Source organism: Schistocerca serialis, chromosome 10 (genome assembly GCF_023864345.2).
Source record: "Schistocerca serialis cubense isolate TAMUIC-IGC-003099 chromosome 10, iqSchSeri2.2, whole genome shotgun sequence".
In the NCBI taxonomy this organism is placed as follows: domain Eukaryota; kingdom Metazoa; phylum Arthropoda; class Insecta; order Orthoptera; family Acrididae; genus Schistocerca; species Schistocerca serialis.
The window spans coordinates 106,091,911-106,115,914 of record NC_064647.1 but is presented as its reverse complement, the minus strand read 5'-3'; positions in this window follow the sequence as shown (position 1 = coordinate 106,115,914).

Genomic DNA, 24,004 nt, shown 5'->3' with positions numbered 1-24,004 from the left:
ATATACACTGTTTTTGAAAATACCTGCTACACATCAGGTAGCCTTTTTCTGCTACATAAAAACTGTTTTTGCTCTAGTGGAGCTGCCCCAAAGCAGTCTGCAGCATTTTATATAGCTATCAAAAAATGCATAATAGAAGCTCAGCATCATGTTTTCACTCACACATGCTCTAAGTTTACTTAACAGGTATACAACTCTTGATAATTTAGTGCATGTAGAAACTGTGCAGAATTTCAAAGTTAATTTGGAATTCAAGAGTACACCAAGAGGTTTAACCAACATACAATCATGTCGATACTGCATAAACTAAAAATTACAATTTCAGTTTTATTTTCCTTTATAGTTAATTCATTAAACCATGTTACTAGAAATTCTTATGTTTTCTTCGCTTTGTTCCTTTAGAGGCTGTCATTCCCATTTGCAATGAAAGTGGTATCAGCAGTATCCAGAACAGATTTAAATCGCTTGATAGTAGGTAGGTCATTAATATAGGTTATAAATAATGTGAGTCCCAGTATGAAATCTTTAAGCACACCTCTTGAAACATCTAGAAATCCAGTGCACATACCATAAAAGCATACCTTCTGCTACCTATTGCCAAGGTACGATTCTATAAGGATGAGTTCTGTATCTCAAATGCCACACCACCTCAGTTTATCTATTAGAATCTAATGACTCACAGAGTCAAATGTCTTGCTTCTGTCAATCAGTAGGGATCAACAGATGATTTTGCTTCAGAGGCAGTGTGCGCTGTCAAAACAAGATTTTCAAGAGAATTTTCCCTGAAGCCATATTGAATGTGTCACTGTCCCACTGCAGGTGAAATGTTTGTAAATGTACATGCAATGTTCAACTATGTTCTTGTGTTGTTGTTTTGGTCCTCAGTCCTGAGACTGGTTTGATACAGCTCTCCATGCAACTCTATCCTGTGCAAGCTTCTTCATCTCCCATTACCTACTGCAGCCTACATCCTTCTGAATCTGCTTAGTGTATCCATCTCTTGGTCTCCCTCTACGATTCTTACCCTCCACGCTGCCCTCCAATACTAAATTGGTGATCCCTTGATGCCTCAGAACATGTCCTACCAACCGATCCCTTCTTCTGGTCAAGTTGTGCCACAAACTTCTCTTCTCCCCAATCCTATTCAATACTTCCTCATTACTTATGTGATCTACCCATCTAATCTTCAGCATTCTTTTGTAGCACCACATTTCGAAAGCTTCTATTCTCTTCTTGTCTAAACTATTTATTGTCCATGTTTCACTTCCATACATGGCTACACTCCATACAAATACTTTCAGAAACGACTTCCTGACACTTAAATCTATACTCGATGTTAACAAATTTCTCTTTTTCAGAAACGCTTTCCTTGCCATTGCCAGTCTACATTTTATATCCTCTCTACTTCAACCATCATCAGTTATTTTGCTCCCCAAATAGCAAAACTCCTTTGCTACTTTAAGTGTCTCATTTCCTAATCTAATTCCCTCAGCATCACCCGACTTAATTCGGCTACATTCCATTATCCTTGTTTTGCTTTTGTTGATGTTCATCTTATATACTCCTCTCAAGACACTGTCCATTCCGTTCAACTGCTCTTCCAAGTCCTTTGCTGTCTCTGACAGAATTACAATGTCGTCGGCAAACCTCAAAGTTTTTATTTCTTCTCCATGGATTTTAATACCTACTCTGAATTTTTCTTTTGTTTCCTTTACTGCTTGCTCAATATACAGATTGAATAACATCGGGGAGAGGCTACAACCCTGTCTTACTCCCTTCCCAACCACTGCTTCCCTTTCATGTCCCTCAACTCTTATAACTGCCATCTGGTTTCTGTACAAATTGTAAATAGCCTTTCGCTCCCTGTATTTTACCCTGCCACCTTTAGAATTTGAAAGAAAGTATTCCAGTCAACATTGTCAAAAGCTTTCTCTAAGTCTATAAATGCTAGAAACGTAGGTTTGCCTTTCCTTAATCTTTCTTCTAAGATAAGTTGTATGGTCAGCATTGCCTCATGTGCTCCAGTATTTCTACAGAATCCAAACTGATCTTCCCCGAGGTTGGCTTCTACTAGTTTTTCCATTCGTCTATAAAGAATTCATGTTAGTATTTTGCAGCTGTGGCTTATTAAACTGATTGTTCGGTAATTTTCACATCTGTCAACACCTGCTTTCTTTGGGATTGGAATTATTATATTCTTCTTGAAGTCTGAGGGTATTTCGCCTGTTTCATACATCTTGCCCACCAGATGGTAGAGTTTTGTCAGGACTGGCTCTCCCAAGGCCGTCAGTAGTTCCAATGGAATGTTATCTACTCCGGGGGCCTTGTTTCGACACAGGTCTTTCAGTGCTCTGTCAAACTCTTCACGCAGTATCATATCTCCCATTTCATCTTCATCTACATCTACATCCTCTTCCATTTCCATAATATTGTCCTCAAGTACATCGCCCTTGTATAGACCCTCTATATACTCCTTCCATCTTTCTGCTTTCCCTTCTTTGCTTAGAATTGGGTTTCCATCTGAGCTCTTGATGTTCATACAAGTGGTTCTCCTATCTCCAAAGGTCTCTTTAATTTTCCTGTAGGCAGTATTCATCTGACCCCTAGTGAGATAAGCCTCTACATCCTTACATTTGTCGTCTAGCCATGCCAGCTTAGCCATTTTGCACTTACTGTCGATCTCATTTTTGAGACGTTTGTATTCCTTTTTGCCTGCTTCATTTACTGCATTTTTATATTTTCTCCTTTTATCAATTAAATTCAATATTTCTTCTGTTACCCAAGGATTTCTACTAGCCCTCGCCTTTTTACCTACTGGATCCTCTGCTGCCTTCACTACTTCATCCCTCAAAGCTACCCATTCTTCTTCTACTGTATTTCTTTCCCCCATTCCTGTCAATTGTTCTCTTATGCTCTCCCTGAAACTCTGTACAACCTCTGGTTCTTTCAGTTTATCCAGGTCCCATCTCCTTAAATTCCCACCTTTTTGCAGTTTCTTCAGTTTTAATCTACAGGTCATAACCAATAGATTGTGGTCAGAGTCCACATCTGCCCCTGGAAATGTCTTACAATTTAAAACCTGGTTCCTAAATCTCTGTCTTACCATTATATAATCTATCTGATACCATTTAGTATCTCCAGGGTTCTTCCATGTATACAACCTTCTTTCATGATTCTTAAACCAAGTGTTAGCTATGATTAAGTTGTGCTCTGTGCAAAATTCTACCAGGCGGCTTCCTCTTTCATTTCTTAGCCCCAACTATTTTTTTTAAAGTACTGGTACAAGGGAAATAGGATGGTAGTTATCAATGTATGCCTTGTCTCCTTTTTTATGTACATAAATAATTAGTGTTATCTTTAAGCAGGGTGCAAACCAACAATTAATAAAAATTCAGTTTATTAGTTAACAGAGTGGTTGTAGTAGAGTGTCCTCTTTATAATAACAAATTTTGACAAACCATACAACAGTTACTGCATCAGTAACAATAATTTGTGCCCATCTAAATGAGGATGTTGCAGTTTTGTTGTGCGACATGAATAACTGTTGTTTTTAAATTTTTATTATTGATTGCCCAATTTATACCTGTCATTTTGTTGAGTTGGCTGACCTTTGTTACCAGAATTAATAAAGAAGTTAGTCACTCCATCAGGTGTGATTTTGGTAGTGTCATAATAGGCACTATTAGTATTACACAGGCTCTGCTTTGGTGAGTCTCCAAGCAGCCTTTTGTTTGTTTTCTGATTGCTAAATATAGTTATCATTTGCCATTCGTTTCTGCTTAATAATTTCTGATCTGTGCCTTTTCTTTAGTTGACAGGTACTGGAGGTCACCTTCTTCACTGTTCTTTGAAATGTTGAAGAGACTGATGAGCTGTGTTCTTAATTTTCTGAGGTCAGGTGTGAACTGTTGATATAAACTTCCATGATTATTTTTGCTTGTTTTCCCCTTATGCCTTTTTAATGCCATAGGACAGCATTTATTAAACATATTAGAAACAAGAGTGACAAAGTTGTCAAAAGCTTCATATGATTTTCAGGCATAGAGATGACATACAAGACATTTGTTTCAAAAAAACTCAGAAAAATCACTCAGAAAGATGTGGAAGACAATATTATCATTAAAAAAAAACAAAAATCAGATGGATGGGATGTAATACTTTCTGTGGTAATCAAGGCAGTACGCCATATTATTTCATACCAACTGACTATTATTGTAAACCAGTCCTTTGAACATGGGTCTTTCCCAGATGTCCTACAATATGCAGAGATTAAGCCATTATTTAAAAAAGAATCACCAGAAGATATGGGAAACTACCGGCCTATGTCTCTCCTTCCTGCTTTTTTTCTAAAATATTTGACAAACTTGTGGCAAAACAACTAGAAAATTTCCTTACAGTAAATGACATTTGTAAAAATCAGTTTGGTTTTCAAAGAGGAAAAAGCACCATAAATGCTATCAGAGAATTTACATAGAAAATAAGCACATCACTATATCAGGGTACAAAAGTCTCAGGAATATTCTGTGATCTAATGAAAGCCTTTGACTCAGTGAACCACTCATTATTACTTCACAACTGAAGAGGTATGGGATCAAAGATACTGCATTACAGTGATTCAATTCTTATCTGACAGAAAGGAAAGAAAGAGTTATTTTAACATCAAATTTAGTTAACTACCACTCCAAATGGAAAACAATTTCCCAATGTGTTGCAAGGGTTCAATACTGGGTCCTTACCTTTCTTTTTGTATATAAATGATTTACCATTAAATACTGATGCTCATTCAGTCTTGTTCGCAGATGACACCACAGTCCTAATAGAAAAGCATGCAATAGAAAAAATTCCACATAGTATAGAAAATGTTCTTGGAAACTGCAATCCTTGTTCCATAGAAAGGGACTAAAGCTCAATGTCACTAAGATCCAGATAATGCTATTTGTCTCTGAATCGCCAGCAATATATCCTGTACAAATAGCCCATAATAATCAACTGATGACAGAAGTGAGCCATGTGAAATTCTTGGGCCTGAACTTTGATGGAAGACACATATAGACTTCCTGGCAAATAAATTAAATTCCCTAGCTTTTGCAATGTTTATTATCTGGTACCACTCATATGGACACAAGAAAGACGTCTACCACAGTTATTTTGAATCTGTTATTCAGTATGGGATAATTTTCTGGGGAAACTCTAGAAGCAGTACAAGGCTACTAATTCTTCGGAAGAAAATCATTAGAAACGTGTGCTGCCCACGAAAATAAGTCATGTTGCCCATTGTTCAAGAAATTAAAAATACTAACAATTACTTCATTGTACATTTTTGAAATTTTGATTTTTGTATATAATAATCAACATAATCTTGAAAAGTTCCGTTTTAAGCATAGCTATGGTAATTGTCACAAGCGTCACTTAAAGCTTTATGCTCAGACACCACTGTACATAGGGCTAAAAATATACAACAAATTAAGAGGAAGAAACATATTAATAATGGACCTTGGTCTGCTGAAAAGTTTACTCCAAAATATTTTAATAGGGAAATGTTACTACACCACTGAAGAATTCATGGAAGACAGTCTGTCACTTTGAACAATAAAAATCTATACCTAATATTGCAGTGTTGTCTCTGTACAACAAAGGAAACAGGTAAAATGTTAATTTACAGTAAATATTGTAGAGTTTTATTTATTGGCATTATTCTTAAAATAGTGTAAAAAGAATTTCTGTAAATCATTATACAGGGTTATTACAAATGATTGAAGCGATTTCACAGCTCTACAATAACTTTATTATTTGAGATATTTTCACAATGCTTTGCACACACATACAAAAACTCAAAAAGTTTTTTTAGGCATTCACAAATGTTCGATATGTGCCCCTTTAGTGATTCGGCAGACATCAAGCCGATAATCAAGTTCCTCCCACACTCGGCACAGCATGTCCCCATCAATGAGTTCGAAAGCATCATTGATGCGAGCTCGCAGTTCTGGCACGTTTCTTGGTAGAGGAGGTTTAAACACTGAATCTTTCACATAACCCCACAGAAAGAAATCGCATGGGGTTAAGTCAGGAGAGCGTGGCGGCCATGACATGAATTGCTGATCATGATCTCCACCACGACCGATCCATCGGTTTTCCAATCTCCTGTTTAAGAAATGCCGAACATCATGATGGAAGTGCGGTGGAGCACCATCCTGTTGAAAGATGAAGTCGGCGCTGTTGGTCTCCAGTTGTGGCATGAGCCAGTTTTCCAACATGTCCAGATACATGTGTCCTGTAACGTTTTTTTCGCAGAAGAAAAAGGGGCCGTAAACTGTAAACCGTGAGACTGCACAAAACACGTTAACTTTTGGTGAATTGCGAATTTGCTGCACAAATGCGTGAGGATTCTCTACCGCCCAGATTCGCACATTGGTCTGTTCACTTCACCATTAAGAAAAAATGTTGCTTCATCACTGAAAACAAGTTTCGCACTGAACGCATCCTCTTCCATGAGCTGTTGCAACCACACCGAAAATTCAAAGCGTTTGACTTTGTCATCGGGTGTCAGGGCTTGTGGCAATTGTAAACGGTAAGGCTTCTGCTTTAGCCTTTTCCGTAAGATTTTCCAAACCGTCAGCTGTGGTACGTTTAGCTCCCTGCTTGCTTCATTCGTCGACTTCCGCGGGCTACGCGTGATACTTGCCCGCACGCGGTCAACCGTTTCTTCGCTCACTGCAGGCCGACCCGTTGATTTCCCCTTACAGAGGCATCCAGAAGCTTTAAACTGCGCATACCATCGCCGAATGGAGTTAGCAGTTGGTGGATCTTTGTTGAACTTCGTCCTGAAGTGTCGTTGCACTGTTATGACTGACTGACGTGAGTGCATTTCAAGCACGACGTACGCTTTCTCGGCTCCTGTCGCCATTTTGGCTCTCGAGTGCTCTGGCGGCAGAAACCTGAAGTGCGGCTTCAGCCGAACAAAACTTTATGAGTTTTTCTACGTATCTGTAGTGTGTCGTGACCATATGTCAATGAATCGAGCTACAGTGAATTTATGAAATCGCTTCAAGCATTTGTAATAGCCCTGTACATTACATTTTTGCTAAACTAGATGAGTTTCCTGTACAACAGATCATATGATTTGAACAATGTATGTAATGAGACTACTAAATCACATTTACATTTATAAATTTAAACAGGAGGTTAGACCATTCTATCATACACAGCTATGATCCGGAAGAACCGATATGAAAGTCATTAACAATTCTAATGTACCTGAGTTGTACACATTGCTGTGTGGGGTTTCTGCCACCAGTTCTTCTTAATTGTGCAAAACATATTGTGTAATACGAGGACATTAAGCAAATCTGCAAGCTTTGTTGTTGTATCCCAAATGTAATTGTTAATGATCATAAAGATTTTTCCAAGTGGAAGCTTTGTTCATCTAGTACCTTTGTCGAGACCTCAATATTGCTGTCAGGGGTACTGTAAATAGACACTACAATTAGTTTTGTACCTGACAAAATAGCAGGCGCCTCAAATACACTTTCTACACAGAAATGAATGCATTTTACTGAAAGATCATTGCTCATGTATATCAAAGTACCCCCATAGTTGTTCAGACTTCTGCAAGAACTAGATACTAAACAATAGACTGATGGCAGCAAAAATGGCAAATGAAACCCTTTTCAGCTGTCTAAATTTCCAAATTGTTGTTTTATTGGGCTACCATTTTTGGCAATATATTGCGCCATCTTCAGGCCCTTGACTGATATGTAGTAAGATTCCTACCTCTGGTCCTGACAAAATAGGGGCAGCATTTAACCCTTTGTTGCCTGACGGTACTTAAAAGTACCAGTAAGTTTTGATCCTCATTATTTTCTCGTGGTGCAGTTTCGTGGTCTGAGAGCCTGTCGGTACGTAACAGTAACTCTGCTCTACTGTTTCATAGATGTTATTGTGCAATACATAGACCTCTCTGGCGGTCAGAGCTTGAAATTGTTTTTCGCGCGCTGCTGCAAAAACAGAAGATTGTATGTGCTTGTTTCCATGGTGTCGCCTGAATTTGTGTGCAATTTATTGAAACTTCTGTTGAGTTTTCTATTGTACGTACTTACCTTCTTTGTTTTTTTATAATAGTTTGAAGCATTACGTTACAAGTGAATGAGATAAAGTGGAAAATATAAGGCGGACTTATTAGTACCGTCAGGTTGTGCGAACACTTTATTGTAGGAACAATGCGTTACCTCTCACTAGTTCTGTCCACTTTTTCTCAAACAGAAATCCGTAAATACATTTGCCTGTGGAACATTTAGAACAAACAGGAAAGGTTTGCCAGGGAATTTACCTAAAGAAAAATGTCTAAACCGTGGGGAATCAAATCACAGAGAGTCATCTTTAGACCTAACAGTATTTCAATGGAGGGAAAATAAAATAGTGTATTTTGCGTCAAACTTCCATGGCACTGAACAGAGCGTACTGACAACAAAACAGAAAAGATGGAACTAGTATGACTATACCATGACCAGTTATTGTATGTGATTACAATAAAAACATGGGTGGTGTGGATCATGCAGACAGATTACGTTCAACTTATGGTCTTGAGAGGCGATCAAAGAAACGGTGGCACCGTCTCTTCTGGGGAGCAATAGAAATTGCTTTTGTCAATGCTTACGTCGTTTTCAGTGATCTCCATGGGGCCCTGCCACTGCTGGAATTCAGGTGTGCTGTGGCACTAGGGTTAATGAATGAACAACAAGTGCCAAATCTCAAAAAGATAAACTCTGGTAAAGATGAAATAACTCCCCCAAAGAGAAGGAAGGATAACTTTTCTGTTCCGAAGAATGTACATCTTGGCAACCGAGGAAACCATTTTGTAGTGTTCAGTTGTAAAAGAGGACGATGCGAAATGTGTGCGAAAAATAAAATTCAGTCGAGACCACATTCACAATGTAGTACATGTAAAGTGTATTTGTGCTGCAATGAGAATAAGAACTGTTTCCTACAATTTCATGAGGTATCACTAAATATGTGATATGTATATACTGTCAAAAATGTATAGCTAAGTTACTATGTATTGTGAAGTTGCTCTAGAATAAATTTATGCGAAATTTTAAAAAAAAATTCAGAAATATCATAATTCTGTTAATTAATTTTCTAATGTAAAATAATATTTATATAGAATAAAGTACAAGTTATAAAAATTGGAGCATAGTTGTGAAAAATAAAATAAAATTTTACAAAAAATCCTACCGTCATTTGAGGCCACAATAGCATAAATTCTGCAAAGAAAATGTTAAAAAGCAAATTTTTTCTTATGACAGGAAACAAAGGGTTAATGACTGGTGTCCATAGATTTCTACTTGAGACAGCCCTCACTTCAAACATCACCTACCTGTTTCAAGTAATCGCTGTCTCAAGTAGAAATCTACAGATACCAATCACTGAATGCTGGCCCCTATTTTGGCTGGACCAGATGTTGGAATCCTCCTGTACATTGGTCAGGGGCCTGAAGGTTGCATAATATGTCGCCAAAACTGGTAACCCAATAAAATAACAATCTGGAAATTTAGACGGCTGAAATGTGTCTGTGGGCATACGGAGACTTGATGGCAGTAATGTCCATAGATACATAACCCTGTACTCTTCCAAATGATTTCATCTATTCTGAATCAATAATAAGTACTACCAAGGTCAAGTCTAGTCATGTCTTTCGTAATTTTAAATCTGTGAAATAATCTTTCTAAATTTTCTAGTTTGTCTCACTGTTGCAATATTCAACACATTGCACAAACCCATATAAAAACCTATTCTTCCACCTTTCTTGTGTCCCATGTGTAGTGCATTATTATAGTAATCGTTAATGGAGCTGTCAATTACGTTGTTTTGCAGCATTCATCTGATGTCTGCATCTGAATCATTATTCTTGGCAAATGGTATTGAGTAACAGCTTATGTTTCCAAACCTTTGATTTACACATAAGCCTCTTATTAGTCCTCTTAGGATACTTCAGCATTCTAAGTCAATCTTGTTTCTTCACTTCAAACAGGACAAATTTGTAAACTGCTACTGAATTTGTGAAGCTGTATCATTATTGATTTCATCATTAACAGTGCTGATGTCTTCTTTGTAACTCTTTGGATCAAACTTCTGCAAATATGTCACCTGTAAATTCAGGCCCACAGCACTAGGTGTCATTCTTTCCACAAATTCCTTAAAATTTATTCTCTTATATTAATTACATTTCTTAACTGCCACGTTATTGGAAAAAATTTATATAAAACACTATTCCATCAGTCAAGACGTGAAGCTAAATGTTCAACGACAGCAAAATTACAACATCTGGAGCATATTCTCCTCCTCAAATTTTTAAACACAACCAACTAATCTTTCACTATCTTGCTTTCGTTTCCTATCACACTGAAAATTCTAATGCTGCTCACGGGAAAGGTAAGCAAGTCACTTCATTGCATCCTACATACGGTTGCATCAACACAAAAATTCTACCATGCCTCAGCCATGAAGTGTTAAATTTTGCAGTCCATGTCTGGTGTACGACAGTTTACATTTCTTTGTCTGCTCCCATATTATTTAAAAAATTAAATGGTCCTACATTTCTATGTATTTGTAAGCATATTTTTTTTACCTAAAAACAAAGATGATGTGACTTACCAAACGAAAGCGCTGGCATGTCGATAGACACACAAACAAACACAAACATAGACAACCAAATTTTCAACTCGTTCCATTTATTTTCTGACAATATATTTTGAGTAGAATAATGAAATCATCATAACTGAAAGTATCAATAACAATAACGTTTACACTAATTTTGCTTACACAAATAGACTGACTGTTCATAATAAAATTATACAACATACACGAGTGTGCAGAACTCTAGTATGAAAGTAACTTTTTCATTATGTGTCACTGCCAAGCAATATAGCTCAACGAAACTTGTACTAAACACAAAAAAACTTCTACAGTACAGAAGAAAACAAATATAAGTGCAATGAGACCAACAGCAATGACCCTTTTATTGATAAGACAATAATACAGTGAAGTCACTGCAATTCCTGGCAGTCCCCTGGACATTAGAAATGGTGGGACATAGTTGTTAATAAAGTGTGTGATCACAACAGATGGCAAGGCACACACAGATGTGCGCTCCCATGCTAACCATGAGCTTGGTAAGGAATTCATGTGGCACGGTGTTCCATTCCTTCACCAGCGCAATTGATAACTGCTGGATAGTCGTAGAGCAAGTGGACATGCTACAATCTCCCCAACACGTCTGACACGTGCTCGATGGGATTTTTGTCAGGGGAACCTGCGCTGTTCGATGCAGTCACGTATCTTCATCCACAAAAATGAAGTCGGAAGGGAATGGACCCCCGAAGACACACGGGAAGGAGTCCCGTGACAATAACATAAAGCTTTTACAGATTTGACAAACTGGTTTGTAACCAATGACCTTATAGTCAACCTAGAAAAGATAAATTACATTCATTTCTCTTCTAACACAAATGTTACTAATGAAATGAACCTAAAAATGGGTGAGCACGAGATTTTGAAGGTTGAGTCCTCCAAATTCTTGGGTCTGCATATAGATAGCAAAATGAAGTGGCACCACCACATTCAAGATCTGTGCAAAAGACTAAGCTCAGCAACGTTTGCCTTAAGAATAATTTCAGACACTAGGGAAATGAGCACAATAAAAACTGCATATTTTGGCTATTTTCACCAACTTATGGCCTATGGTATAATATTTTGGTGAAATCAACCAATAGCAAAAAAAGTGTTCCATGCACAGAAGCGAGCAATAAGAATTGTGTGTGGAGTACATCCTAGGCACTTGTGCAGGGATCTGTTTAGAGCTCTATAAATCCCGAAGGAAACTGGATATCCATTATGAGCAAAAAACGAAAAGCATGGTCCAGAAGGGGGTTTTATACAGTGGCACCAAGATTTTTAATTTCCTCCCACCACACATTAAAGAACTGGTTGGAAACATGCCAAAGTTTAAAGAAAATCTGAAGCAGTTCCTTTTAGATGAATCTTGTTACAATATTCACGAATTTCTTAGCAAAAATGGATAGAATCTCTTGTTTGTGCTTAAACCTTACTGTGTGACCTCTACAATTGATTAATCATACTCTGTAAGTACAGTGTAACTTAATACAATACCCAAATTTATGTATGTCTGTATATGATGCCTGTATAACTTAAGAAAAATACCCAAATTTATGTATGACTGTATATTCTTTCAGATGTCCTGTATCTTAACTAATATGTAAGGGTATATGGTAAATTTCACAGTTTCTTTAATCTAATGATAAGATCAATGTATCTGTGCACAAAACAATAATCTGTAAAAACCTTGACTCTTTCTATATCCAGGGATATGTTCCCATATGGATCTATGGTACATGAAATAAATAAATAAATAGTGAGTGTACCACGCTCGAAGATTTGGAGGTCTGTACATCTGAAACATTATGCTTCCAAACACCGAACACATGGACCATCAGAACAATCATCTCTATGAATGCTGCGTATATGTTCATATGGCAAGAAGTGGGAACACAGAATGCACCTGGGTACGGGGTCGAATGTGAACACTTTGATGGTCCAAAAGTTACTGCACAAGGGGGGCATAATGTTGCACTAGCATACTGCCCTCCATATCTTAGAATACAGTACACTCTCCCGTCAACATTATTGTGACAATGTGTGTACTCCTTCACATGCATTTCTTTTAAGGTTGCACTTGGCCCTCAATTGTTACTGACAACCGTGCACAACCACATAGAACTGAGCAGGACGAGGAACTCTTGGAATGAGAGGATACTCAGCAGGGAGACATATTGCAGCCCCTCCACATGCACCAATGATCATCCACTGAGCAGAAACTTTAGCAAAGAAAATTTGCTAACATTTAGTGGGAGGCTAGAAGAGAAAACATGGCCTTTTGATCAATGTAACTCAAGTGACGAAAACTTTGAGAAATTCCTAAATAGTTTTCTTTGTGTCTACCCAGAGCATAAAAATTTCCAGTCTAAGGAAAAGGCAACTGCACAGAGAACTAAAATATAATAAAGATATTGATTTCATTAAATATGTTAGACTCTGTAAAACCATATTTGGAAGAGTTGTCAGGTCAGCAAAACAACTGGCAAATAACAGGCTACTTTTAAATAATAAAAATAAGACAAAGGCTGTGTGGTCAGTCATTAAATCTGAATTAGGTGTTAAAGCCTGCAACAAGAAATTTCAAAAATTGACATTGAAGGCAATTCTATTGTAAATCCAACTCAAATACCATAGTACTTTAATGAATTCTTTATAAATGTAGCAAAGTCTGATGTAGATGTAACAGATTATCACAACAAAGTAAATCCCTTTGGCCTAGGTGAAAACTCTGAAAACTTTACAAAATTCTTAAAGTTTCTGTGGAGGACATAGAAAATGCTATTCTAATATTAAGAAACAAAAAATCTGCAGGTTGGGATGGAATGCCCACCAAAATTATTAAAGTGGTACACAACAGAATTGCAAACCCTCTAGCTCACATAATAAATCAATGTTTTGAAGAGGGCTGTTTCCCAGAGGTATTGAAATATGCTGAAGTCAAACCATTCTTCACAAAGGGATCAAGAGAGATCATCCTACCTTGATTCTCCCAGTCCTATCTAAAATATTTGAAAAACTTTATGTTGCACAAATCCAAAACTGCGTTGCAAAATATTCTGTTAATCTAAACAATCAATCTGGTTTTCAGCAGGGGAAGAACACCATAGATGCAGTAAACAGTTTCAATGAGAAAATAAGTACATCTTTAGACAAGAGAAATAAGGTGGCAGGACTTTTCTGCAAGTTCACAAAGGCATTTGATTCTGTAAGCCACGCATTGCTTCGTTACAAACTTGAAAATTATGACATTTGCGGCAGTGCCCTACAGTGGCTTAAAAACTACTTATCCAACTGAAAGCAAATGGGTAGCATCCCTTCAAATGGTGCATATTATTTTTCTGACTGGAAAAAATATCTCAAGGTGTTCCACAAGGCTCCATATTAGGCCTAGTCCTATTTCTCTTCTATGTTAATGATTTACCATTAAATATCAGCTCCCATCAGTTCTGTTCGCAGATGACACTTCTGTCTTAGTTGAAGATCAGGATTATGAAAAAATTCCCAAATCTGTGATCAGTACCCTTAGTACCTTAGAAACTTGGTTTCAGCTAAATGGGTTGAATCTAAATGTATCTAAGACTCGCGTGATGCAGTTAAAAACCAAACAGTCAAAATGTGAGCAGATTAGGATTGTACATAACAACCAAGATATAGAAGAAGTTGGCTCAGTCAAATTCTTGGTTGGTTGGTTTTGGGGTTTGAGGTCATCAGTGCCCAGTTCCAAACAGACATACCGGGTATAGAGCTAAAATGAACACCGCAGTAACACAAAATAGAAGACACTTAAAAGGAGCAGAGCAAATAGTTGACTAGAGTAAAACAGACTACAGTGGTTGATGGATCAGGTAAAAGGTCAACCACCCAACGACAAACGAAGAACCTCCAGCTGGAAAGCGTTGATAGAGGTACCAACACAACTTGTTTCCATGAAAGACACTATTTTGGTATCCACGTCACAATTAAAGGTCACTGGAGTGGGTGTAGCCTGAGAAATCATGCGAGAGCGCCCACACTAGAGCGAGTGATAAAACCCAGCTGCATGGATAAAACGTAAAACTGAGTCAGCTATAGAGGCATCGTCACCGAGAATTAAAGGAAGTGCAGCTGGTAAATTAAAGGACTGCCGCAAGGGGGATAAAAGGGGGCAGTCCATCAGAAGATGGACCACTGTCAGCCCTGCATCACAGCGACACTTGGGCGGGTTCTCACGACGAAGGAGATAGCTGTGGGTCAACCGCGTATGTCCAATTCGGAGACGGCAGAGAACTGAGTCCCTACACGTGCCCCTCAAGGATGAGTTCCATACGGCTGTGGATGACTTGATCATGCGGAACTTATTTGGTGTGTTCAAGACAGACTATTCAGAGCTCCAGACATCAAGGACCTTGCGATGTAGGGCTGACCGGAGGTCTCTTTCCACGAGACCAAGCTCCAGGGGTGGCCTGCTTGACCAACCGATCGACACGTTCATTTCCTGGAATGCCAATGTGGCCCGGGGCCCACACAAAAGTCGCTGAACAACCACACTTGGCGAGAGCAAAAACAGCATCCTGAATACCGCGCACCAAAGGGTCCCGAGAAAAACACTGGTCGAATGCTTGCAATCCACTCAGAGAGTCACTGCATACGAGACAAATGACTCCCCAGGGCAGGAGGAAAGGTCAGCCAGTGCACGATAAAGAGCATCCAGCTCCACAGTGAAAACACTGCTCCCACAAGGCAGGGAATGCTGCTCAACGTAGTCGCCGTGGATGAAAGCAAACCCAGTGCGTCCATCGACCACAGAACCATCGCTATAGACTACATTTGCATCACGAAACGAGGCAATAAGAGCCAGGAATTGTTGACGAAGACTGGCAGGTGGAACGGAGAACTTTGAGTCGCACGACAAATCCAAGCAAAGCCACAAGCGAGGGAGGGACCAAGGAGGGGTAGAAGAAGAGGGCCGGAAGGATGGAAGAAGGGGAAAGGACTCTAGTGACAAGAGAAGGGAACGAACGCGAACTGCGATTGGGAGACCCGACCTAGGCTGCCATCATGGGGAGGGTAGTGCAGAGGATGGAAAAAGGAGCCTGCAGTTTGGGTGGTCGGGTGAGGCATGGACGCGGGCAATGCATGACGCAAGCAACTGTTGTCGGAGGAATCGTAGGGGAAGGATTCCAGCTTCTACAAGAAGGCTAGTCACCGGACTAGTGCGGAAGGCACCTGTCGCCAGTCTGACGCCACAATGGAGAAACGGGTCGAGGATCTGCAATGTTGAAGGTGCTGCTGAGTCCTACACCACGCTCCCGTAGTCAAGACAGGACTGGACTAAGGCCTTATAGAGCTGTAGGAGGGTTGTTCGTGCAGCCCCCAAAAGGTGTTGCTGAGGCAGCGAAGGATGTTGAGGTGCCGCCAGCACCATTGTTTAAGCTCGCGAAGATGAGGTGTCCAAGTGAGCCGAGCATCGAACAGCATACCAAGGAAGTGATGCATCTCCTCAATACGAAGGAGTTCACTGGGAAGGTAGAGCTCTGGATGGAGGTGGACCGTTCGACGACAACAGAAATGCATCACACGGGTCTTAGAGGCTGAGAACTGAAAACCATGGTTGGATGCCCAAAAATTTGCCTTACAGATAGCTCTCTGCAGCCGCCGTTCAGCAACACTGATGCTTGGGGAAATGTAATAAAGACAAAAGTCATCGGCATATAGAGAGGAACAGACCGATGAGCCCACCGCAGTCGCAAGACCATTAATCGCCACCAAAAAGAGATGAACACTGAGAACCGAGCCCTGTGGGACACCGTTCTCCTGAATATGAGCAGAGCTTAGTGCCAACTCTAACCCGAAAGGAGCGATTGGAGAGAAAATTCCATAGAAAAATCAGAAGTGGACCCCGTAAGCCCCATTTGTGCAGTGTAGCAAGGATATGATGGCGCCAGGTGGTATCGTATGCCTTCTGAAGATCAAAGAAAACAGCAACTAGATGTTCTCGCCAAGTAAAAGCTGTATGAATAGCCGACTCTAGTGAGACTAAATTGTCGATCGCTGAGCAGCCCTGACGGAAGCCCCCCTGTTGGTGCGCTAGGAGACCCCGAGCTTCGAGGATCCACATGAGCTGCCAACTCACCATCCGTTCCAGGAGTTTGCACATAACGTTGGTAAGGCTGATAGGGCGATAGCTATCAATCACCAGCGGATCTGTACCAGGTTTCAGCACTGGGATGGTAACGCTATCCTGCCAACGAGTTGGGAAAATGCCCTCCGTCCAGATGCGGTTAAACAGAGCGAGTAATTCACACTGACAGTGCGCCGAGAGATGGCGAAAAAACTGGTTGTGAGTTCGGTCTGGACCTGGAGAGGTATCGGGGCAAACTGTAAGGGCACTTTGGAACTCCCTTTCACTAAACAGGGCGTTGTATTGTTCCCAACAGTGCGTGCGAAACGACAGCTGCCTATGCTCAGCCTGCTCTTTAATGGCGCAGAATTCTGCGCTATAGCCTGTTGTCGTGGAAATACAAGTGAAGTACTCTGCCAGATGTTCGGCGAAGGCAATTTGGTCAGTACAAAGTGTACCCCGAAGAGAAAGGCAAGGGACAGACGCATGAGGGCGAAAGCCAAAAATGTGACGAACCCATGACCACACCTGAGATGGGGAGGTGTGAGAACCTATGGTGGCAACATATCGTTCCCAGCAGTCCTGTTCGCTCCGCCGGCTTAACTGCCGAGCCCGGGCCCGCAGCCGTTTAAAGGCAACCAGATTCTCTAGGGAAGGATGACGCCGGTGTCGATGCAGGGCTCGCTGATGGTCCCGGATAGCTTGTGCAATCTCTGGTGTCCACCAAGGGACTGACTTATGCCTTAGGGTACTTGAAGAGCAAGGGACAGTTGCCTCTGCAGCAGAAACAATGGCCATACTGACCTCATCCACTGCCGAATCAATGTCACCAGGAAGCGGAGCAATGGCCATAGTAGCTGAGGTGTAGGCTGCCCACTCAGCTCCACGAAGAGATCATCGCGGCAGCTGATCAGGGGGTTGGGATTGAAGAAGAGAAACCAGGATAGAAAAGTGGTCGCTACCACAGAGGTCGTTGTGGACCCTCCACCTGAGGTATGGAAGAAGAGCTGGGCTACTAAGAGAGAGGTCAATGGCCGAATATGTGCCATGATTCAAGCTAAAATATGTGGAAGCACCAGTGTTAAGGAGGCAAACGTCCTGCTGTGCCAAGAGATCCTCAACGTTCCTACCCTGGCCCGAGATCTGGCTCCCACCCCATAAAGGGTGGTGGGCATTAAAGTCCTCCAAAAGGAAGAATGGCGGGGGGAGCTGGGCGAACAAGGCAACTAGGTTGGCAAGAGGGACAACCTCATCCGGGGGAAGGTAGAGGGAACAGATGGTAAGCTCCATTCCTGCCTGGACTCTTAACAGCCACAGCCTCAAGAGCCATGTGAAGTGGCACTGGGGCACTAGGAACAGTGGCAAGAACATAAACACCGACACCGCCAGACACCCTGTCGTATTCTACGCGGTTCTTATAGTAACCCCGGTAGCCACAGAGGGAGGGGGTCTGCCGAACAGGAAACCAGGTTTCCTGTAGGGCCAGACAAGTGGCAGGGAAGCGACACAAAAGCTGTTTCAACTCAGCAAGGTGGTGGAAATAACCACAGCAATTCCATTGAAGGATAATGGTATCCGACTGTGAAGACATGAAAGAACCTGGGGGGATAGATCACACCTTAGAAGCACTCGCTGCCATCGATTGCAAAGTACCCTGATCAACTTCCATAGGAGCTGTGGGTCGAGCAACATCTAGCTCCTGTGGGGACGCTAGAAGCTCCACATCATCTTCAGGTGCAGTGGTGATCTCCTTTTCTGTCTCTATGTCCTTCTCCTTTTTCTTTTTCTTCTTTTTGGTAGGGTCCCGTTTGTCCTTCGGTTTATCAGGCTGGGTGGGCTTTTCCGATTCAGGCTCATGGACCAAGGAAGACCTGGAAGCCCCACAGCCCTCAGCTGGTGGCTTCTTCAGCTACTGGCTGACATCTGGAGGGGCAGTAACCGTGGAAGGGAGGGCACTAAGCGATCCCTTCCGCGCAAGGGGAGCCGGAGGAAGCGAGCACTTCTCCAGCTCAGAGGTGGGGGCTGAAGTCCCCAAAGAAAGAGGGATTGTTACTCCCAATATTGATAACAGGGGAGCAATGGAAGAGGGTGTTCCCTCAACTACCTGGGGGCAGGAATAGACGGCCGGGCTGAAGGGCCCACAAAAAGCAGCTGAGCCTGGAGGCTCGTTGCCAGGGATGGCGACATCGAAGCTGCTGCAGTAAACGTCGATGAAATGCGCACAGGGTGAAGTCGGTCATACTTGCATTTAGCCTCTGTGTAAGTGAGCCTGTTCAAGGTCTTATACTCCATAACCTTCCGTTCTCTTTGATAAGCCGTGCAGTCTGACGAGCAAGGTGAATGTTTCTGTCCGCAGTTGACACAAACAGGGGGTGGCGAACACAGGACGTTGGGGTGGGAGGCACATCCACAATCCCGACAGGTAGGGTTGGCGTCACATCTCGATAACATATGCCCAAACCTGCAGCACTTACAGCAGCGCATGGGAGGAGGGTCGTAAGGCTTAACATCACATTGATATATCATCACCTTGACCTTCTCAGGCAGGGTGTCTCCCTCGAAACCCAAGATGGAGGCACCGGTGGCGACCCTACTATCTTTAGGTCCCCTAAAGACACGTCGTACAAAGTGGATGCCGCGGCATTCCAGATTTGCATGGAGCTCGTCGTCAGACTGCAACAACAGATCACAATGAAAAATAAGTTCCTGAACCATATTGAGGCTCAAGCAATGCCCATGACTGTGCTGGGGATGCTGTCTGTATGAGGACTGCTCCAGACCTCATTTTAGACATGCCCTCAACTGCTCCAAACTTGTCCTCTAAATTTTCCACTAAAAACTGAGGCTTTGTGGTCAGAAATGAGTCCCCATCTGTTCAGCTGCAACCAGAAATCGAGGAGAATACATCGCACCAGGTAATTTAGACCGCCGTTCCTCCCCTGCTGCGGACGGGGAAGGGAACGATTGAGGGTCATACTGTAAAGCATCGAACTTCCCTTTCTTAGAGACTCGTGCTTGCGCACTATTCGTTCATTTCATGGTGGTCCCATGAGCAGCTAGAGAAGGAATGTCAACCCAGACAGAGCCCCGCTTGCCTGGGTAAGCCTAATACAACCGGGGAGGGGGGGGGGGGGTTTGGCAGGTTCCCCAGAGGTTGCCCGCTAACAACTGTTCTACCTCAACAGCCATGCGTCTCCTCGGCACTCGGCACGCAGCACACCTCGAGATTGAGGGTTTTATTTTTTATAAAGGTTTATACCATCCTCGCGACCCAGGCAGTTAAGCCAAGATCCCTGGGCTCCGTACCATACAATGTTCCACCGTCGCGCCTTACGGTGGTCGTTGAAGCACGCTCAGAGCTTACAGTATTGAGGACTGGTGGCGCTTCCCAGTCCCCAGCTCAGGGACCTCGGGGCCGCCAAGCCCGTACCCAGCAACTAAATGCTGAGCCCCCTGAGGGGTCAGTCAAATTCTTAGATTTAAATGTAGATAAAAATTTGAGCTGGTATGTACACATTGAATAACTGGCAAACAAACTGGGCAGCTTTACATTTGCAATGCAAATATTACCAACTGCAACTCACATAGACACACGAAAAGTAGCATATACAAGCTACTTTGAATCCATTATCAGGTATGGTACTGTTTTTTGGGTAACTTGACAAACATAGTGCAGATACTACAAATACAGAAAAAAATCATTTGAAATACGTGCGCTGCAAATCACAAAGGACCATGTCAACCATTATTTAGAAAACTAAAAATATTAACTCTGGCATCCTTATACATATATGAGACTGTTATATTTTTGTACACCAGACATGAATTATTTGAGGGAAACAATTTTGTCCATTCACATGATACTAGAAACAAAGAAAATTTTATGCTCCCCATCCACCGCCTCAGACTGTGTGCCCAGGGACCTCAATGCATGGGAATGAAAATTTGTAATAAATTGAAAGGAAACAAGTTGATGCAGATGAATTTAGGTTCACATAAAAGAAAGCTATATGAGGTACTGACATTGAAGTGTTACAACTTAGTGGATGAATTCATGCAGGACAAAATGGAAATTTGAGCTGGATACAATATGTTACATATTCCAAGAAATATCCTTATAGTGTTGTTATTTATTGTAGTGCTATTATCTATTAATGTAAAAATCATTGAAACTGTATTCTATATTTTTGACATGACTCCTGAGCACAAACCAAATGGATTGCAAATGTACATTGTTGTTGTTGTTGTGGTCTTCAGTCCTGAGACTGGTTTGATGCAGCTCTCCATGCTACTCTATCCTGTGCAAGCTTTTTCATCTCCCAGTACCTACTGCAACCTACATCCTTCTGAATCTGCTTAGTGTATTCATCTCTTGGTCTCCCTCTACGATTTTTACCCTCCACGCTGCCCTCCAATACTAAATTGGTGATCCCTTGATGCCTCATAACATGTCCTACCAACCGATCCCTTCTTCTGGTCAAGTTGAGCCACAAACTTCTCTTCTCCCCAATCTTATTCAATACTTCCTCATTAGTTATGTGATCTACCCATCTAATCTTCAGCATTCTTCTGTAGCACCACATTTCGAAAGCTTCTATTCTCTTCTTGTCCAAACTATTCATCGTCCATGTTTCACTTACATACATGGCTACACTCCATACAAATACTTTCAGAAATGACTTCCTGACACTTAAATCAATACTGGATGTTAACAAATTTCTCTTCTTCAGAAACGCTTTCCTTGCCATTGCCAGCCTACATTTTATATCCTCTCTACTTCGACCATCATCAGTTATTTTGCTCCCCAAATAGCAAAACTCCTTTACTACTTTAAGTGCCTCATTTCCTAATCTAATTCCCTCAGCATCACCCGATTTAATTAGACTACATTCCATTATCCTTGTTTTGCTTTTGTTGATGTTCATCTTATATCCTCCTTTCAAGACACTGTCCATTCCATTCAACTGCTCTTCCAAGTCCTTTGCTGTCTCTGACAGAATTACAATGTCATCGGCAAACCTCAAAGTTTTTATTTCTTCTCCATGAATTTTAATACCTACTCCGAATTTTTCTTTTGTTTCCTTTACTGCTTCCTCAATATACAGATTGAACAACATCGGGGAGAGGCTACAACCCTGTCTTACTCCCTTCCCAACCACTGCTTCCCTTTCATGTCCCTCGACTCTTATAACTGCCATCTGGTTTCTGTACAAATTGTAAATAGCCTTTCGCTCCCTGTATTTTACCCCTGCCACCTTCAGAATTAGAAAGAGAGTATTCCAGTCAACATTGTCAAAAGCTTTCTCTAAGTCTACAAATGCTAGAAACGTAGGTTTGCCTTTCCTTAATCTTTCTTCTAAGATAAGTCGTAAGGTCAGTATTGCCTCACGTGTTCCAGTGTTTCTACGGAATCCAAACTGATCTTCCCCGAGGTTGGCTTCTACTAGTTTTTCCATTCGTCTGTAAAGAATTCGTGTTAGTATTTTGCAGCTGTGACTTATTAAGCTGATAGTTCGGTAATTTTCACATCTGTCAACACCTGCTTTCTTTGGGATTGGAATTATTATATTCTTCTTGAAGTCTGAGGGTATTTCGCCTGTCTCATACATCTTCCTCACCAGATGGTAGAGTTTTGTCAGGACTGGCTCTCCCACGGCCATCAGTAGTTCCAATGGAATATTGTCTACTCCGGGGGCCTTGTTTCGACTCAGGTCTTTCAGTGCTCTGTCAAACTCTTCACGCAGTATCATATCTCCCATTTCATCTTCATCTACATCCTCTTCCATTTCCATAATATTGTCCTGAAGTACATCGCCCTTGTATAGACCCTCTATATACTCCTTCCATCTTTCTGCTTTCCCTTCTTTGCTTAGAACTGGGTTTCCATCTGAGCTCTTGATATTCATACAAGTCATTCTCTTCTCTCCAAAGGCCTCTTTAATTTTCCTGTAGGCAGTATCTATCTTACCCCTAGTGAGATAGGCCTCTACATCCTTACATTTGTCCTCTTGCCATCCCTGCTTAGCCATTTTGCACTTCCTGTCGATCTCATTTTTGAGACGTTTGTATTCCTTTTTGCCTGTTTCACTTACTGCATTTTTATATTTTCTCCTTTCATCAATTAAATTCAATATTTCTTCAGTTACCCAAGGAGCAAATGTACATCATGAGATGAATAAAACACAATTCACAACTGAAGGGCTCGAACACCCAATAACAAGAATTTATTACCAACCTCACGGTCGGCATAGAAGCACATTTCAGAGCTGGCATTCCCATACAAAATGATCACATGCTATTAAGAACCATTTTCCATCTTTCATAGCGCCCAAGGGACTGTCTCAAATTGCAGTGACTTCAGTTTAATTATTGTCTTTGAATAAAAGTGCAATCTCTGTTCATCTCATTGCACATTTCTATCACTTATTTTCTGTATTACACTATAAGTCTTCTTTCCATGTACTGTACAAATTTCCTTGAGCTATGTCACCTGGCAGTGACGTGTGAAAGTTACTTCCACCCTTAAGTTTCACACACCAGAGTAGAACCACTGCACACCAATGGAGAAATGAACAGTAAGTAAACCACTTGGAAAAGTATTCCTTTATTTTAAAAAATCAAAATTACATGGCAAAGCTATTAATAAATACTTTTAACATCAGCTTGAATCTTCACACTACCATCAGGTACTTTAAGTTGCTTAAGTCTTCTTACACTGTGATATTAAACCCATGGTGTCGAACAGCATAAATTTTGTCACAAGTTATTGCAGGTATCGTTAAATACTTATGAGGCATGGGCACCACCTACACAAAATACACTCTTACTGCCAAGCATAGCTGTATGTAACTTTTCAAAATTGAGATTTTGCTAAAATTTTAATAGTTCATTGCTGTTAACACCCACCCAATCGCACTGTCATGGCCAACATGCACCCAGAGAAGTGTGTGTCGGCAACACCTGTTGAGGAGATGCTCTGTCTGCTCCAGTGCTGCTGCTTTCTCATAGGGCCAAAAATAATGTGTGGAAGCCAACAAGTGAAGACGGCAGAGACAACTCTGCATGAGCAGATCTTGCTGGACATGCCAACCTGACATGTATCTTCCACCCAGAATATTATGTCTGGATAATAGACCGCTCTGTTTCAATTATTTACGTGCAATCTTTGGCTTGTTGCAATGTAAATACAATGGCAAGCTGTAATAGGTCACTGATGTTGGCGTTTCATAACAA